This window comes from Theropithecus gelada, chromosome 8 (genome assembly GCF_003255815.1).
Source record: "Theropithecus gelada isolate Dixy chromosome 8, Tgel_1.0, whole genome shotgun sequence".
In the NCBI taxonomy this organism is placed as follows: Eukaryota; Metazoa; Chordata; class Mammalia; order Primates; family Cercopithecidae; genus Theropithecus; species Theropithecus gelada.
The window spans coordinates 38,838,083-38,852,739 of NC_037676.1; positions in this window are offsets into that span (position 1 = coordinate 38,838,083).

Consider the following 14,657-nt stretch of genomic DNA (forward strand, 5'->3'; position numbering starts at 1 on the left):
CATGTAATTTTCCTTCTGATCAAGGCTCATTCAGACAAGTGGGACAAGATGCATTTGCCATTGGCAGCTATGTTCCTGTGACCCATTTCACCAGGTAAGGTTTGTGTCTGTAAGCCACTCCATGTTATGTGCTCTCTCAAATTCACAGAGAGGATTTGGGAGCATTATCCGGTTCTTAGAATTTTTAGTTTTTTGAAAAGGAAAGATTTAAGGGGCAAGTTTTATTTGGTCTGTGGTTTCCATCAAGACTTGGATTGTCTAAGCTCATGCAAAATCTCTTTAGCTGATAAAATTCTTTAGCCTCAGGATCAAACTATTTTCCTAACAAGTCCTGGGTAAAATTGTTTTACTCTCCTCTGAACTGATAACTGGTAAGGGATTATGACATGTTAGTGAGGTTACCGAGTGCCCCAACACTTAATGGTCACTGGTATACCAAATATTCTACAAAAAATAAATAGGGTTTTGTTTTGAAACTCACTCCTCTAAATTAATAGGAATGATAGACTAGGTAAGATTTCCATGCTTTCCTACTTCCTGGTGGTTCAAAAACTGCTGAATTAGTCATGTGGCAAAACTAAAGATTATTATGCCCTACTTGCCATCTGGCATGTTAAACTTACATAAGTTCTCTAAGTTATTAATATTTATAAAAATATTTTGCATAATTTGACCTGATAAACAATAGGAGACTCTTCCCCAGACAATACCAGCAATAATCTATTCCCTCATTTAGAAAAGTGTATATATGCAAATGACTGTGGCTATTGTTAATTGTCATTTAACAAGGTTTGTACAGGTAAGTTACTTATTTGCACAGGTAATTATTTTCATAGTTACTTATTGACACAAGTAACTTACCTATTTGCACAGGTAAGTTTATAAAAATGAATTGAGATCTACATTATACTAGGTGTACTTTTCTGTATGCATATTTTACTCTAAGAAAAAAACATAGTGTGGAGATGTGGAAATGTTTAAAAAATGTTGGGGAGAATCATTGTATATAATCAATTTGAAAGGTGATTCTGAAACATCTGGTATAGCTTAAGGTATTCACACCAAAACCCAGGAATTCCCCTTTTTTGGAAGTAAACCATAGGAGTTTTATTCAAACATTTTGACCACAGCCATCATAAGTAAAAATATTTTACGTGAGCCCCAATACATTCCCATACCCATTTGCACATTAGTAGAACAAAAGCTCTATTAAATTATAATTACCTTTGTATATCTGGTCCACCTTGAAATTTTGTATTGTATTCTATTCCATTTAGCTCTTTAAGAAAATGTTTGTCTCAATATACTGTAGGAATTTTTATTATTTATTAAGGGGTCAACCATTTGTAATCACCCAGTGGGTTCACCTTGTCCACTGCCTAGACACAGCAGATTTCTCAAGACAGTGGAATTACAATAGACAAAGAGTAATTCATGCAGAGCCGGCAGTGCAGGAGACCAGAATTTTGTTACTACTCAAATCAGCCTCCCAGAGCATTCTGGGAGCAGAGGTTTTAAGGACAACTTGGTGGGTGAGGGAAAGCCAAGAAGACAGGAGTGCTGATTGGTCAGGGATGAAATCATAGGGCATGGGCGCTGTCTTCTTGCCCTGATTCGGTTCCTGGGAGAGGGCCCCAAGATCTGGGTGGTGACAGCTGATCCATCAAGTGCAGGGTCTGCAAAATATCTCAAGCACTGATCTTAGGAGCAGTTTAGGGAGGGTCAGAATCTTGTAGCCTCCAGTTGCAGGACTCCTAAAACATAATTTCTAATCTTATGGCTAATGTTAGCCCTACAAAGGCAATCTAGTTCTCAAGCAAGCAGGAGGTCCACCTTGGGAAAGAGCCTTTATCGTCTTTGCATTTATTGTGTTTTTGTTTTTGCTTTTTTGTTTTTTATTTTGTTTTGTTTATTTGTTTTGAGACGGAGTCGCACTCTGTCACCCAGGCTGGAGTGCAGTGGTGCAATCTTGGCTCACTGCAATCTCCGCCTCCCAGGTTCAAGTGATTCTCCTATCTCAGCCTCCTGAGTAGCTGAGATTACAGGTATGCACCACCATGCCTGGCTAATTTTTGTATTTTTAGTAGAGACGGGGTTTCACTATATTGGCAGGCTGGCCTCAAATTCCTGACCTCAAGTGATCCACCGCCCCCCTTGGCCTCCCAAAGCGCTGAGATTACAGGCGTGAGCAACCACACCTGGCCTCGTCTTTGTTTTATTTATTTTTTATTTTTTTTATTTTTTTTATATTTTTTTTTGAGACGGAGTCTCGCTCTGTCGCCCAGGCTGGAGTGCAGTGGCCGGATCTCAGCTCACTGCAAGCTCCGCCTCCCGGGTTCACGCCATTCTCCTGCCTCAGCCTCCCGAGTAGCTGGGACTACAGGCGCCCGCCGCCTCGCCCGGCTAGTTTTTTGTATTTTTTTTTAGTAGAGACGGGGTTTCACCGTGTCAGCCAGGATGGTCTCGATCTCCTGACCTCGTGATCCGCCCATCTCGGCCTCCCAAAGTGCTGGGATTACAGGCTTGAGCCACCGCGCCCGGCCATCTTTGTTTTAAACTATAAAGTATAAACTAAGTTTCTCCCAAAGTTAGTTCATCCTACTCCCAGGAATGAACAAGGACAACTTGGAGGTTAGCAGCAAGATGGAGTCAGTTAAGTTAGATGTCTTTCACTGTGTCAGTCATAATTTTGCAAAGGTGGTTCACCTCTAGTTGGACAAAATTCATAGTTTAGAAAACATTGCTATAAACATGTATATATTTACTGCAGCATTATTAATAGGAACAAAAAAGTAGAACCACATAAATGTTTGACTATAGATACAAATTTAATATATTCATGCAATGAAATAAATTCAAAAATAAAAATGAATGCTTTGGAGTTACATTCATTAACTTGTATTATTATTTGAAACATAATACTGAGTGAAAAATATATCCAGAGAATATATATTTGAAATCTGTGAAACAATACTACATAGTTTTTATAGATTCATATCTGCAGTAGCAAGAGGATAAAATTATGTTCAGGAATAAGACATGGAAATCACAATAATGCTTTCTTTTATGGAGCAAGGGAGATGCATGGGGCTTCAGTTGTGATTGTAATGATTTGTATCTAATAGGTCTGCAGTGTTCTGAAAGCGTGTAATGTTTCATGTCTTAAAAATATATCTGAAGCCATATGACATTCTATTTTTGCTATTCTATATTGTTCTTTTGTCTAATTTGAAACTATTCATAATTTGGAAAAGAATAATAAAATGTGGCCAGGCACAGTGGCTCACGCCTGTAATCTCAGCACTTGGGGAGGCCAAGGTGGGTGGATTGTTTGAGCCCAGGAGTTGGAGACCACTCTGGGCAACATGGCGAAGGCCCATCTCTACAAGAAATAGAAAAATTAGTCAGGCGTGGTGGCGCGTGCCTGTAGTCCCAGCTACTGGGGAGGCTGAGGCAGAAAGAATAGCTTGAGCCCAGGAGGCCGAGGTGGCAGTGAGCTGAGATTGCACCACTGTACTTCAGCCTGGGCTACAGGAGTGAAACCCTCTCTCAAAATAAAATAAAATATTAAAATGTCGTGATTAAATGGGTACCAGAAATATCAAGAGCATTAAGAATTACCATAAAGCTTCAGAACTTGGTTCTAGACAAGTTTTGTTTGTTTGTTTTGACACAGAGTCTCCCTCTGTTGCCCAGGCTGGAGTGCAGTGGCCCGATCTCGGCTCACCGCAAGTTCCGCCTGCTGGGTTCAAGTGATTCTCCTGCTTCAGCCTCCCGAGTACCTAGGATTACAGGCACTCACCACCACACCCCACTAATTTTGTTTTTTTATTAGAGACTGGGTTTCTCCATGTTGGTCAGGCTGGTCTCAAACTCCCAACCTCAGGTGATCTGCCCGCTTCGGCCTCCCAACATTCTGGGATTACAGGCGTGAGCCACTGCGCCAAGCTGAAAACAACATTTTGTTGGTTTGGTAATATCCATCCTATCTGCTGTCGGCCCATTCCAGGAGGGATTTGTTTGTTCTCATTTGTGGGAATTAGTGCAAGCATGGACTCATACAGTAAAAAGTGCTAAGGAATCATAACCCACAACCATGACTCTCACTCAGCTTGTTCTTCAAAGAGGCAACGATCAAGAAGAGAAGGGAATTTGCCAGCATTCGTGGGATGAGAATGGGGAGGAATTATTTGTTCTAGCAACACGGTCTCATTTGGCCTTACCTAAGTTTTATCTCAAGAAGTTTCTTATTACTAGATCCTCTTTTACACGTAAGGATAAAAGGATTATAATGTCTCAGTCCCAGGAAAATGTAAGGGAAAAAACATTTGGAACTTTTAACTTGGCTGGGTGTGGTGGCTCATGCCTGTAATCCCAGCACTTTGGGAGGCTGAGGCAGATGGATCACCTGAGGTCAGGAGTTCGAGATCAGCCTAGTCAACATGGTGAAACCCCTTTATTACTAAGAATACAAAAATTAGCCAGGTGTGGTGTGGGGGCCCTACTAAAAATAAAAATAAATTAGATGGGTGTGGTGGTGGGCACCTGTAATCCCAGCTACTCGGGAGGCTGAGGCAGGAAAATTGCTTGAACCGGGTAGGCAGAGGTTGCAGTGAGCGGAGATCATGCCATTGCACTCAGCCTGGGCAACAAGAGCGAAACTTTGTCTCAAATAAAAAAAAAAAAAAAAAAAAGTTTTAGCCTGGCGCGGTGGCTCAAGCCTGTAATCCCAGCACTTTGGGAGGCCGAGACGGGCGGATCACGAGGTCAGGGGATCGAGACCATCCTGGTTAATACGGTGAAACCCCGTCTCCACTAAAAAATACAAAAAAAAAAACACTAGCCGGGCGAGGTGGCGGGCGCCTGTAGTTCCAGCTACTCGGGAGGCTGAGGCAGGAGAATGACATAAACCGGGAGGCGGAGCTTGCAGGGAGCTGAGATCGCGCCACTGCACTCTAGCCTGGGTGACAGAACGAGACTCCGTTTCAAAAAAAAAAAAGTTTTAACTTTATTAACACTGCTGGTGGAGAAACCCTGGTAAACACTTTCTTAATTAAAATAGATAGATAGATAGATAGATAGATAGATAGATAGATAGATAGATAATATTTATACATATTTGTGGGGCACCTGTGATATTTGGATACAAGCATATAATGTGTAATGATCACAACTGGCTAATCGGGATATCTGTCACCTCAAACATTGATCATTTCTGAGTTTTCAGAGTGAACATCACAAATCTCCTCTTCCAGTTATTTTGAAATACATAATAAATTATTGTTAACTATAATTGTCCTACTGTGCTACCAAACCCTAGATCTCATTTCTTATCTTTTCTTTTTTTCTTTTTTGTTTTGAGACAGAGTCTTACTCTGTCACCCAGGCTGGAGTGCAGTGGTGCGATCTTGGCTCTCTATAACCTCTGTCTCCTGGGTTCAAGTGATTCTCCTGTCTCAGCCTCCTGAGTAGCTGGGACTACAGGGGTCTGCCACCATGCCCCCCTAATATTTTTGTATTTTTAGTAGAGGCAGGACTTCACCATGTTGGCCAGACTAGCCTCGAACTCTAAATCTTGTTTCTTATATCTAATTGTATTTTGGGGCCCATTAACCATCCCCTTTGTCCCCAATGCCCACTATCCTTCCCAGCTTCTGGGAATCATTATTCTATTCACTACCTCCATCATAGAAATTTTTCTCAGTCCCATATATGAGTGAGAACAGGTGACATTTGTCTTTTTTTTTTTTCTTGGCTTATTTCACTCAACATTATGCCATCCAGTTACATCCACGTTGTTACCAAAGACAAGATTTTATTCTTCTTATGAGGGAATAATAGTCCGTTGTGTATATACACATTTTCTTTTTTAATTTTTCTTTACACCACATTTTCTTTATCCACTCATCTATTGATGGATACTTAGATTGATTCCATATCTTAGCTATTGTAAACAGTTGCTGCAATCAATATAAAAGTGCAGATGTTTCTTCAATACACTGATGTTTTTTCTTTTGAATATATATCCAGTAGTGGAATTGCTAGATCATACAGTAGTTCTAATGTTAGTATCTTGAGGAACCCCCATATTGCTTTGCACAGTTGCTGTACTAATTTACATCCGCACCAACAGCGCAGGAACACTCCTGTCTCCACATTCTCTCCAGTATTTATTATTTCCTATCTTTTTTATAATAGCCATTTTAACTGTGGTGAGATAGCTCACTGTGGTTTTGATTTGTATTTTCCTGATGATTAGTGATACTGAACATTTTTTCATTTACCTGTTGGCTCTGTGTATATCTTCTTTCGTGGTGTGTCTATTCTGATCTTTTGCCCATTTTCAATGATTGTTTGCTTTTTACTATTGTCTTGTTTGAGCTCCTTATACATTCTAGTTATTAATCCCTCGTCAAGTTTGTAGAGTTTGCAAGTATTTTCTCCCATTCTGTAAGTTGTCTCTTCACTTTATTGATTGTTTCCTTTGCTGTGTAGAAGTGGTAATTTTTTTTTTTGACACCCAGGCTGGAGTGCAGTGGTATGATCTTCGCTTACTGCAACCTCTGTCTCCTGGGTTCAAGCAAGTCTCCTGCATCAGTGTAACTGGGATTACAGGGGTATGCTATCACGCCTGGCTAATTTTTGTATTTTTAGTAGAGACAGGGTTTCAGCATGTTGGCCATGCTGGTCTCAAACTCCTGGCCTCAGGTGATTTGCTCGTCTCGGCCTCCCAAAGTGCTGGGATTACAGGCATGAGCCACCACACCCAGCCTTGATTTTCCTTTTAAAATTAATTTTTCTCTTTAATGTTAGATTGGATAATTTCAACTGATTTGTATTCAAGTATACTGTCTCCTCTGTCATCTTTATTCTGATACTGAGCCAATGAAGTACATTTTCAATTTCAAGTATTTACTTTGTACTCTATATTGCAATTTTGCATTTGGTTTAATTTCTTTGATGTTAATGTCTTTTATTACTTTTAAAGCATATTCCCATTTACCTAATGGAAGATGGTTATAACATGTATAAAATTCTCACGACTGATGCCTATTGATTGCATTTTTCCTTGAATTTAGGTCAGATTTTCATTGTTCTCTAAATGCCATGTTAATATTGGATTACATCTTTAGGGTTTTTTTATTTTTTATTATTTTTTATTTTTGAGGCAGAGTTTCACTCTTGTTGCCCAGGCTGGAGTGCAATGGTGCGACCTCAGCTCACCGCAACCCCCGCCTCCCGGGTTCAAGTGATTCTCTTGCCTCAGCCTCCCGAGTAGCTAGGATTACAGCCATGAGCCACCACGTCCAGCTAATTTTATATTTTTAGTAGAGATGAGGTTTCTCCATATTGGTCAGACCTGTCTTGAGTTCCCGACCTCAGGTGATCCACCTGCCTTGGTCTCACAAAGTGCTGGGATTACAGGCGTGAGCCACGGCACCAAGCCTATCTGTAGCATTTTTTTTTTTTTTTTTTTTTTGAGACGGAGTCTTGCTCTGTCGCCCAGGCTGGAGTGCAGTGGCCGGATCTCAGCTCACTGCAAGCTCTGACTCCCGGGTTTATGCCATTCTCCTGCCTCAGCCTCCCGAGTAGCTGGGACTACAGGCGCCTGCCACCTCGCCCGGCTAGTTTTTTGTATTTTTTAGTAGAGACGGGGTTTCACCATATTAGCCAGGATGGTCTCGATCTCCTGACCTCGTGATTTGCCCGTCTCGGCCTCCCAAAGTGCTGGGATTACAGGCTTGAGCCACCGCGCCCGGCCTCTTTAGCATTTTGAATACTACTGTCCTTCTAAAATTTTCTGGTGAATGCTGATTTTTAGAATTTGTTTTAGCAGGCAATCAGGCTATTTAGGTTCAGACCACAGTTATTAGCCAAAAGCCTGAGAAGCAATCAGACCACAGTTCTGTCTCGTCCTCTATGGACAGTAATTTACAGCGAGTTCAGCTTTCAAAGCTTTTTCTGTGCTATTTGGGCCACGGACCAGGTAGACCCAAATAGCACAGAAGCACTCAAGGTTTAGTCTGAGACTTGAGCAGTCATTTATGTCATAGTTCAGTTCTTGAAATATAGACTACTCTTCGTTGAGTCTGTTCTGTTTACACACAATTTAGAATAAAGCCCAAAACTTATATTAGTTCATAGTAGAGTTATGGGATGCCATTTTTTAGTGCTCACCTGTTTTATTATTTCTCCCACATGCTCGAATGCCCTGGGGCCCTTTTTCCAGTTTCTTTGTTCACAAAGTTGTGATAATTCAGAGCTTTAGCCTTCTGTACTGATGTGCGATCATGCACAACCCGAGTCAGCTTTCAAGTGAAGCGTTGATAGAAGACAGAGCGAAATAGTGGGCATCCTTCCCACATTCTTCAGACATTTGTCCTAGTTTCTTCTCCTAGTCCCTCCAGCCAAGAGTCCTTCTTTCGGGGCCTTAGGTACCTGTGCCACCACCTGTGTGGCAGAGCAGTGCTACAGCTATGAACTGGCTTCAGACTGGAGCCAGGAGAGAAAGGAGAGGAAAAAGAAAAATAGAGATCTCCTCCCATTTCTAATGTGCAAGAATAACTTTTTCCAGTCGTTTGACTAGAAAGAAGCGTTTATACTTAGTGACTATTGTACTCTTCTAAGATTTAGACCAGTTTGTGGTCATCATCAGGAAAGAAGGGAGAAAAAAAAATTGCAAACCTCAACCTCCTATGTGTCACTATTCAAATTTTGACTTTAATCCTTAAATCCACCTGATATTGTTTACTTTAAGATTTACCAGTAGTTTATCTTTGTATTTTGTCCAGAGGATCTAAGTGTGATCAATGGGAAAATAGACTACAGTCAGTTAACTCCATCTTTGCTGCAACATGCAAATATTAAATAAAAAATAAATGAAAAGCAAAAAGCAAAGAATTGCCAATGTATTGTGGAAGTCATTTTTTAAAAAGTCATATGAACTACTCTGTTTTAGAATAGTCTCTTACAAAGATCTGTACAGAGGTGTTGAGCCTGAGAAATCAATTCCCCAAACTATAGCACCCTCATATGATGACTATTTTATTTTATTTTAGTGAGACAGAGTTTCGTTCTTGTCTCCCAGGCTGGAGTGCAGTGGTGCGATCTTGGCTCACTGCAACCTCTGCCTCCCGGGTTCAAGTGTTTCTCCTGCCTCAGCCTCTTTAGTAGCTGGGATTACAGGTGCGCACCACCACACCTGGCTAATTTTTGTATTTTTAGTAGAGACAGGGTTTCACCATGTTGGCTAGGCTGGTCTCGAACTCCTGACCTCAGGTGATCCGCCTACTGCAACCTCCTCCTCCCTGGTTCAAGTGATTCTCCTGCCTCAGCTTCCCGAGTAGCTAAGATTACAGGCGCCCGCCACCATGTCAGGCTAATTTTTGTAGTTTAAGTAGAGACACGAGTTTTGTCATGTTGGCCAGGCCGATCTCAAACTGCTGACCCGGGTGATCCACCCGCCTCAGCCTTCCAAATTGCTGGGATTACAGGCGTGAGCCACCATGCCCGGCTGTACTTTGTTTTATTTTTTACAAAGACTTTTCTCTTTTGGCTCTTCTTTCTACCCTGTGTTGGTTTTTGTTTTGGTTTGGTTTGGTTTGTTTTTTTTGTTTGTTTGTTTTTGTTTTTCCAGTCAACTGAAGCTCTTTTTAAAAATTACACATTTAGTCCTTCTTTTTGCTTCGTTTCTTATTAGAATTATTATTATTATTATTATTTTTTTGAGACTGAGTCTGGTTCTGTCGCCCAGGCTGGAGTGCAGTGGCCGGATCTCAGCTCACTGCAAGCTCCGCCTCCCGGGTTTACGCCATTCTCCTACCTCAGCCTCCAGAGTAGCTGGGACCACAGGCGCCCGCCACTTCGCCTGGCTAGTTTTTTGTATTTTTTAGTAGAGATGGGGTTTCACCGTGTTAGCCAGGATGGTCTCGATCTCCTGACCTCGTGATCCGCCCGTCTCGGCCTCCCAAAGTGCTGTGATTACAGGCTTGAGCCACCGCGCCCGGCCTAGAATTATTTTTACTGAGAGAAAAAAGTAAAATTTCATTTATCTTTTTGGGAAAGCTTAAAATATTCCCAATGGGCTTCTCTAAGAGTTGTTTTTCCATTTACTTCTACTTCACCTTTCTTTTGCCACCTTTAATATTACATTAAGGGATCTAACCAGGACTTTGACTCTCACAAGGGGACCCTGTGACTCTTTGAAGAACACAAAAAAGGTGCCACTGGCCTCTTGTGGGGGGCGGGCGAGGTGTTCCCTATCTCCATTACAGAGCCCCAAGAGGTATGCGCATGTTCCTCTCAGGTCTAAAGCTTTGCTCTCTGCTGTGTTAAGCCCCCGACGTCTGGCTTTTGGATGCATACCCATGCGTTCTGTATTTTATGTCTACATACATTTATATTTATATACATATGCTTGTATATTGTCTAATGGTAACAAATTGACTTGAAAATAAAAACACATATAAATTAAGTAAATAGGTTCAATGCTTTTCAAATTCATATGACCTTAAGAATCTTTGCTAAATAAAACTGTTTAAAAATTATTGATAAAATAAAATAAAAATGTCTTCAGAATTTAATTTATACATTTTTGCCTGGGGCTACAGGTCAGGCAGGTTTGGGCTGTCTCTGCTAAATGTAGTAAGTTCATAAAACTATCTCTTCTATGATATTTTTGGTACTTCTTTGATTTGTCTGTGAGCTAAAGCTACTACAGCTGGTGGCTGGGCTCCCCCAAAGCCTTGCACACATCTTACTGTGAGCCTATGTTTTTGGTTTTGAGTTTCTAGGTCTTGGGGCCTAGAAAGATTGCCATGATGAAACCTGAGGATATACATGTGTCCACAGCACCTGGGCTACCAGCTGCAGGGCAGAGTCAAGCTCAGCAGGGCCCTATCCTCCCAGATCCAACTCTTCCTCTTGGTCATGCTGGGAGGGGTCAGATCCTCCAGACATCATCTTCATAGTTCTATCCTCTGTCCCTTGCTTTACACTTGGTGTGTAAATCCAGGACCCCGATGGACCCTCCTTTTCATAACCATTCTGGGTGCCCATGGGCATTTGGATCCAGGACAACCTGGGGGATACAGTATTGGGGAGGATACCTGTGCCCAATATCTTAAAGGCCTTGCTGAAGATGAAATTGGCTGATTTAGGGTTGACCTGGTTTTGCTGAAAAAAACAAAAACAAAAAATAGGCCAGGCGCAGTGGCTCACGCCTATAATCCCAGCACTTTGGGAGGTCAAGGTGGGTGGATCACAAGGTCAGGAGTTCGAGACCAGCCTGGCCAATATGATGAAACCCTGTCTCTACTAAAAATACAAAAATTAGCTAGGCACAGTGGCGGGTACCTGTAGTCCCAGCTACTCGGGAGGCTGAGGCAGGAGAATGGTGTGAACCCAGGAGGCGGAGCTTGCAATGAGCCAAGACAGCGCCACTGCACTCCAGCCTGGGCGACAGAGCAAGACTCCATCTTAAAAAAAAAAAAAAAAAAAAAAAAAAACCAAAAGCTTCAGCTTCAATGACTACTATTGTTTTTCATGAACAATTCAGACATAATTGTTAAAAATTAGTAAATTAGGTAAATACAAATGGAGTAAAGGTTTACTAAAAAATTTATTATAGTTTCAAAAATTTTTTTGGTAATTGTCACTCTTAAAGTCTTAAAGTCATATTATGTTAAATTAAGTAATAGTTAATCATGAAATATCTGAGTTATTTCTAAGTTAAAATACTGACACATCAATTATTAAGCATAAGTTTAAGTTTGAATACTCTGATACCTTATTTTGATGTGATATAGAAAAGATAAATATATTTGAATCTCTTGATAAACGTGAAAAACTGAGGAAATATTTTTAAGAATTACAAAATAGTTTTCATTTACAAATACTGATATGAAAGAGTTCCTTCCTAGATTTTCACTAAAAATTAAGATACTAAGAGTTAAATTATAATTAATATATGTAATTAAAACCACTAAAAATAAGGTAAACCATTTTGTATGAAAAGTGTATACAAAAAGGCAACATAGGTTTTCGGTGAGAACATTTACAAGGAAGCCATGAGCATGTGTTTGTCAAAGGAAAAGTAATTTTGTCTAGTTTAGAGGTTACTTAAAGGTTGTTTTAGACCAAGCACAATGGCTCATATCTATAATTCCAAAACTTCGAGAGGCCGAAGTGGGAGGATTTCTTGAGGCCAGCCTGGGCAACAGAGAGAGACCCTCTCTCTACAAAAAAAACCCCATTTTTTTTTTTTTTAAATTAGCTAGGGTGGTGGTACACACCTGTGGTCTCAGCTACTGTGGAGGCTGAGGGCTGAGATCGGAGGATCACTTGAGCCTGGGAGGTCAAGGCTGCTGTGAGCCACGATCAGGCCATTGCACTCCAGCCTGAGTGACAAGACCCTGTCTCCAAAAAAATAAAAATAAATAAAGGTTGTTTCAGACTAAGTGAATGGAGAAAAAAATGATATAGGTAAAACTAAATGGATATAAAGAATTTTTAAGAAGTAGAAGAGTAGGAAAAATTATAATAGGTTATAGAAGGTTTATGAAAATTTTATCTTGTGTGCAAAGCTGACTGATATCAGAGAAATTTGTTTATATGTTTTCATTAAAATTAGCTTTAGTATTTAAAGTACACAAAGACAAAGCTAGTGGTTGATTTTCTCTTTTAAATAATATTTTTGCATAGGATTAATAAAAAGAAAAGATTTTTGTACATGTTCCGAGAAAATGCAAAAAAAAAAAAAAAAAAAAAAGCAAGAGAGAGAAACAGATTTTGTGGGCCTCATGTCTTGTCATGCTTCTTCAGAATGTGTTTTGATTATTTGATTATTTGGAAAACTGAGTCTCCTGTCAATCAAACAGCAAAGGTTTTTGCTTGTTGAAATCTTCTAATTATCACTTTGGCTAAATGAATGACTATTATCTTTTCATTGGACCTATGATCCTATTTTGATCGAGTATTTGAAACCTTTAACGTATTTGAGAGGCTTCTCACAATTATATTTCAACATCTAAAATTAAGTATTTTTGACCTCAAACTAACTTTGAGATATTCCAAAAGCTGCTGAAGCTTCCAAAAGAAATAATAAACTGGCTTATTTGATATGTTCAATTATGTATAAAGATTTTCAAATAAGAAATAACATTTAACCTTTTCTAAATTATATATGTATTGTCATGTTATTAGTATTTGCTCCAAAATTATATGAGATTCCTCAAAATTGTGTTTGTCTTGTTATATATTATTAGTCATAATTATGAGTATTATGTGAAATTATTGTAGGACATAAAAAATGACGTAGTTTTCTTGTTAATTCCATCTTTAACCATGGCCATTTTTAGTCTTGCTCACAATTAATTTTTTTATGCTGATCCTTTTATTCTGAAAGCTCTTCGCAAATCCTAAAGTGTTGTGTCTTCAAGAAAGTTCGCGGAAAGGACTGCAACAAGTACTCTTGGCCGGACACCGTGGCTCATGTCTGTAATCCCAGCACTTTGGGAGGCAGAGGTGGATGGATTACCTGAGGTCAGGTGTTCGAGACCAGCCTGGCCAACATGGTGAAACCCTGTCTCTGCTAAAATAAAAAAAATTAGCTGGGCATGGTGGCATGCACATGTAATCTCAGCTACTTGGGAGGCTGAGGCAGGAGAATCGCTTGAACTCAGGAGGTGGAGGTTGCAGTGAGCCGAGATCATGCCATTGCACTCCAGCCTGGCCAAGAGCAAAATTCCGTCTCAAAAACAAACAAAAAAACCAAAAGCAAACAGAACAAAAACACAAGTACTCTTGAACGCAAATTTCTTATAATTTTAAGATTGTATTATAGGACTGAGTAAACAATTTCGGAACTCTTAATTTTTAAAAAGTCATAAAATTGTTAATATCAAGCAAAACAAGAATTAATTACATTGGACTAATGTAATTTTAATAACTTTTTCGTTTAAAATATTGCTGATTCTTTTTATGTTTTGCTTTACAGAGTTAAGGAAAATGTTTGCTCTCTTAAGCTTTACAGAAATAGGTAAGTATACTTTTTTGAACAAAATTGAAACATTCACTTTTTTCTCTATCTGCTCAATCCTGAATTTGGAAACTATTTATGAGTATTTCTATTTTATGGCAAAATAGTTATTTGAATAAGTTCAATAAGAATCTGTTCCCTTTTGCCACAGAACACAGCTGGAGATTCTTGTTATTTTACCAAGGCTTTGACTGAAATGCCATATTTTCAGATATGACCAGACAGCTTTGAGAAACTGAGGTTGATATTATGAAGCCCATAGGAGCTTTTGGAAAAACTGGTCTAATATCTTAAATACACGGTTCACACGGTGGGCTTGTGGTAAGTAAGCATGTCACTTTCTGACATCCCAGGAACCTCAAGTTATTTTGGGGACCTTGAGAAAAGAGAAATTCACTAATGTGTACAGGTATTACTGACACAGTCTAAGAGCAAATCCAATCCTCAGCTTGGCTTCCTAGCCTGAAGAGGTTTCTAAAAGTTTAATCTGAGATTCCTTATGAAAACTTCCGGCAAAGTAAACTTAAAAAGAGCCTGTGTTACAAATCGATATGCTTACTGCACTTTATGCAAATAATTAGGCCAAGTACAATAAGACTAAAACTTAATATGCAAATAA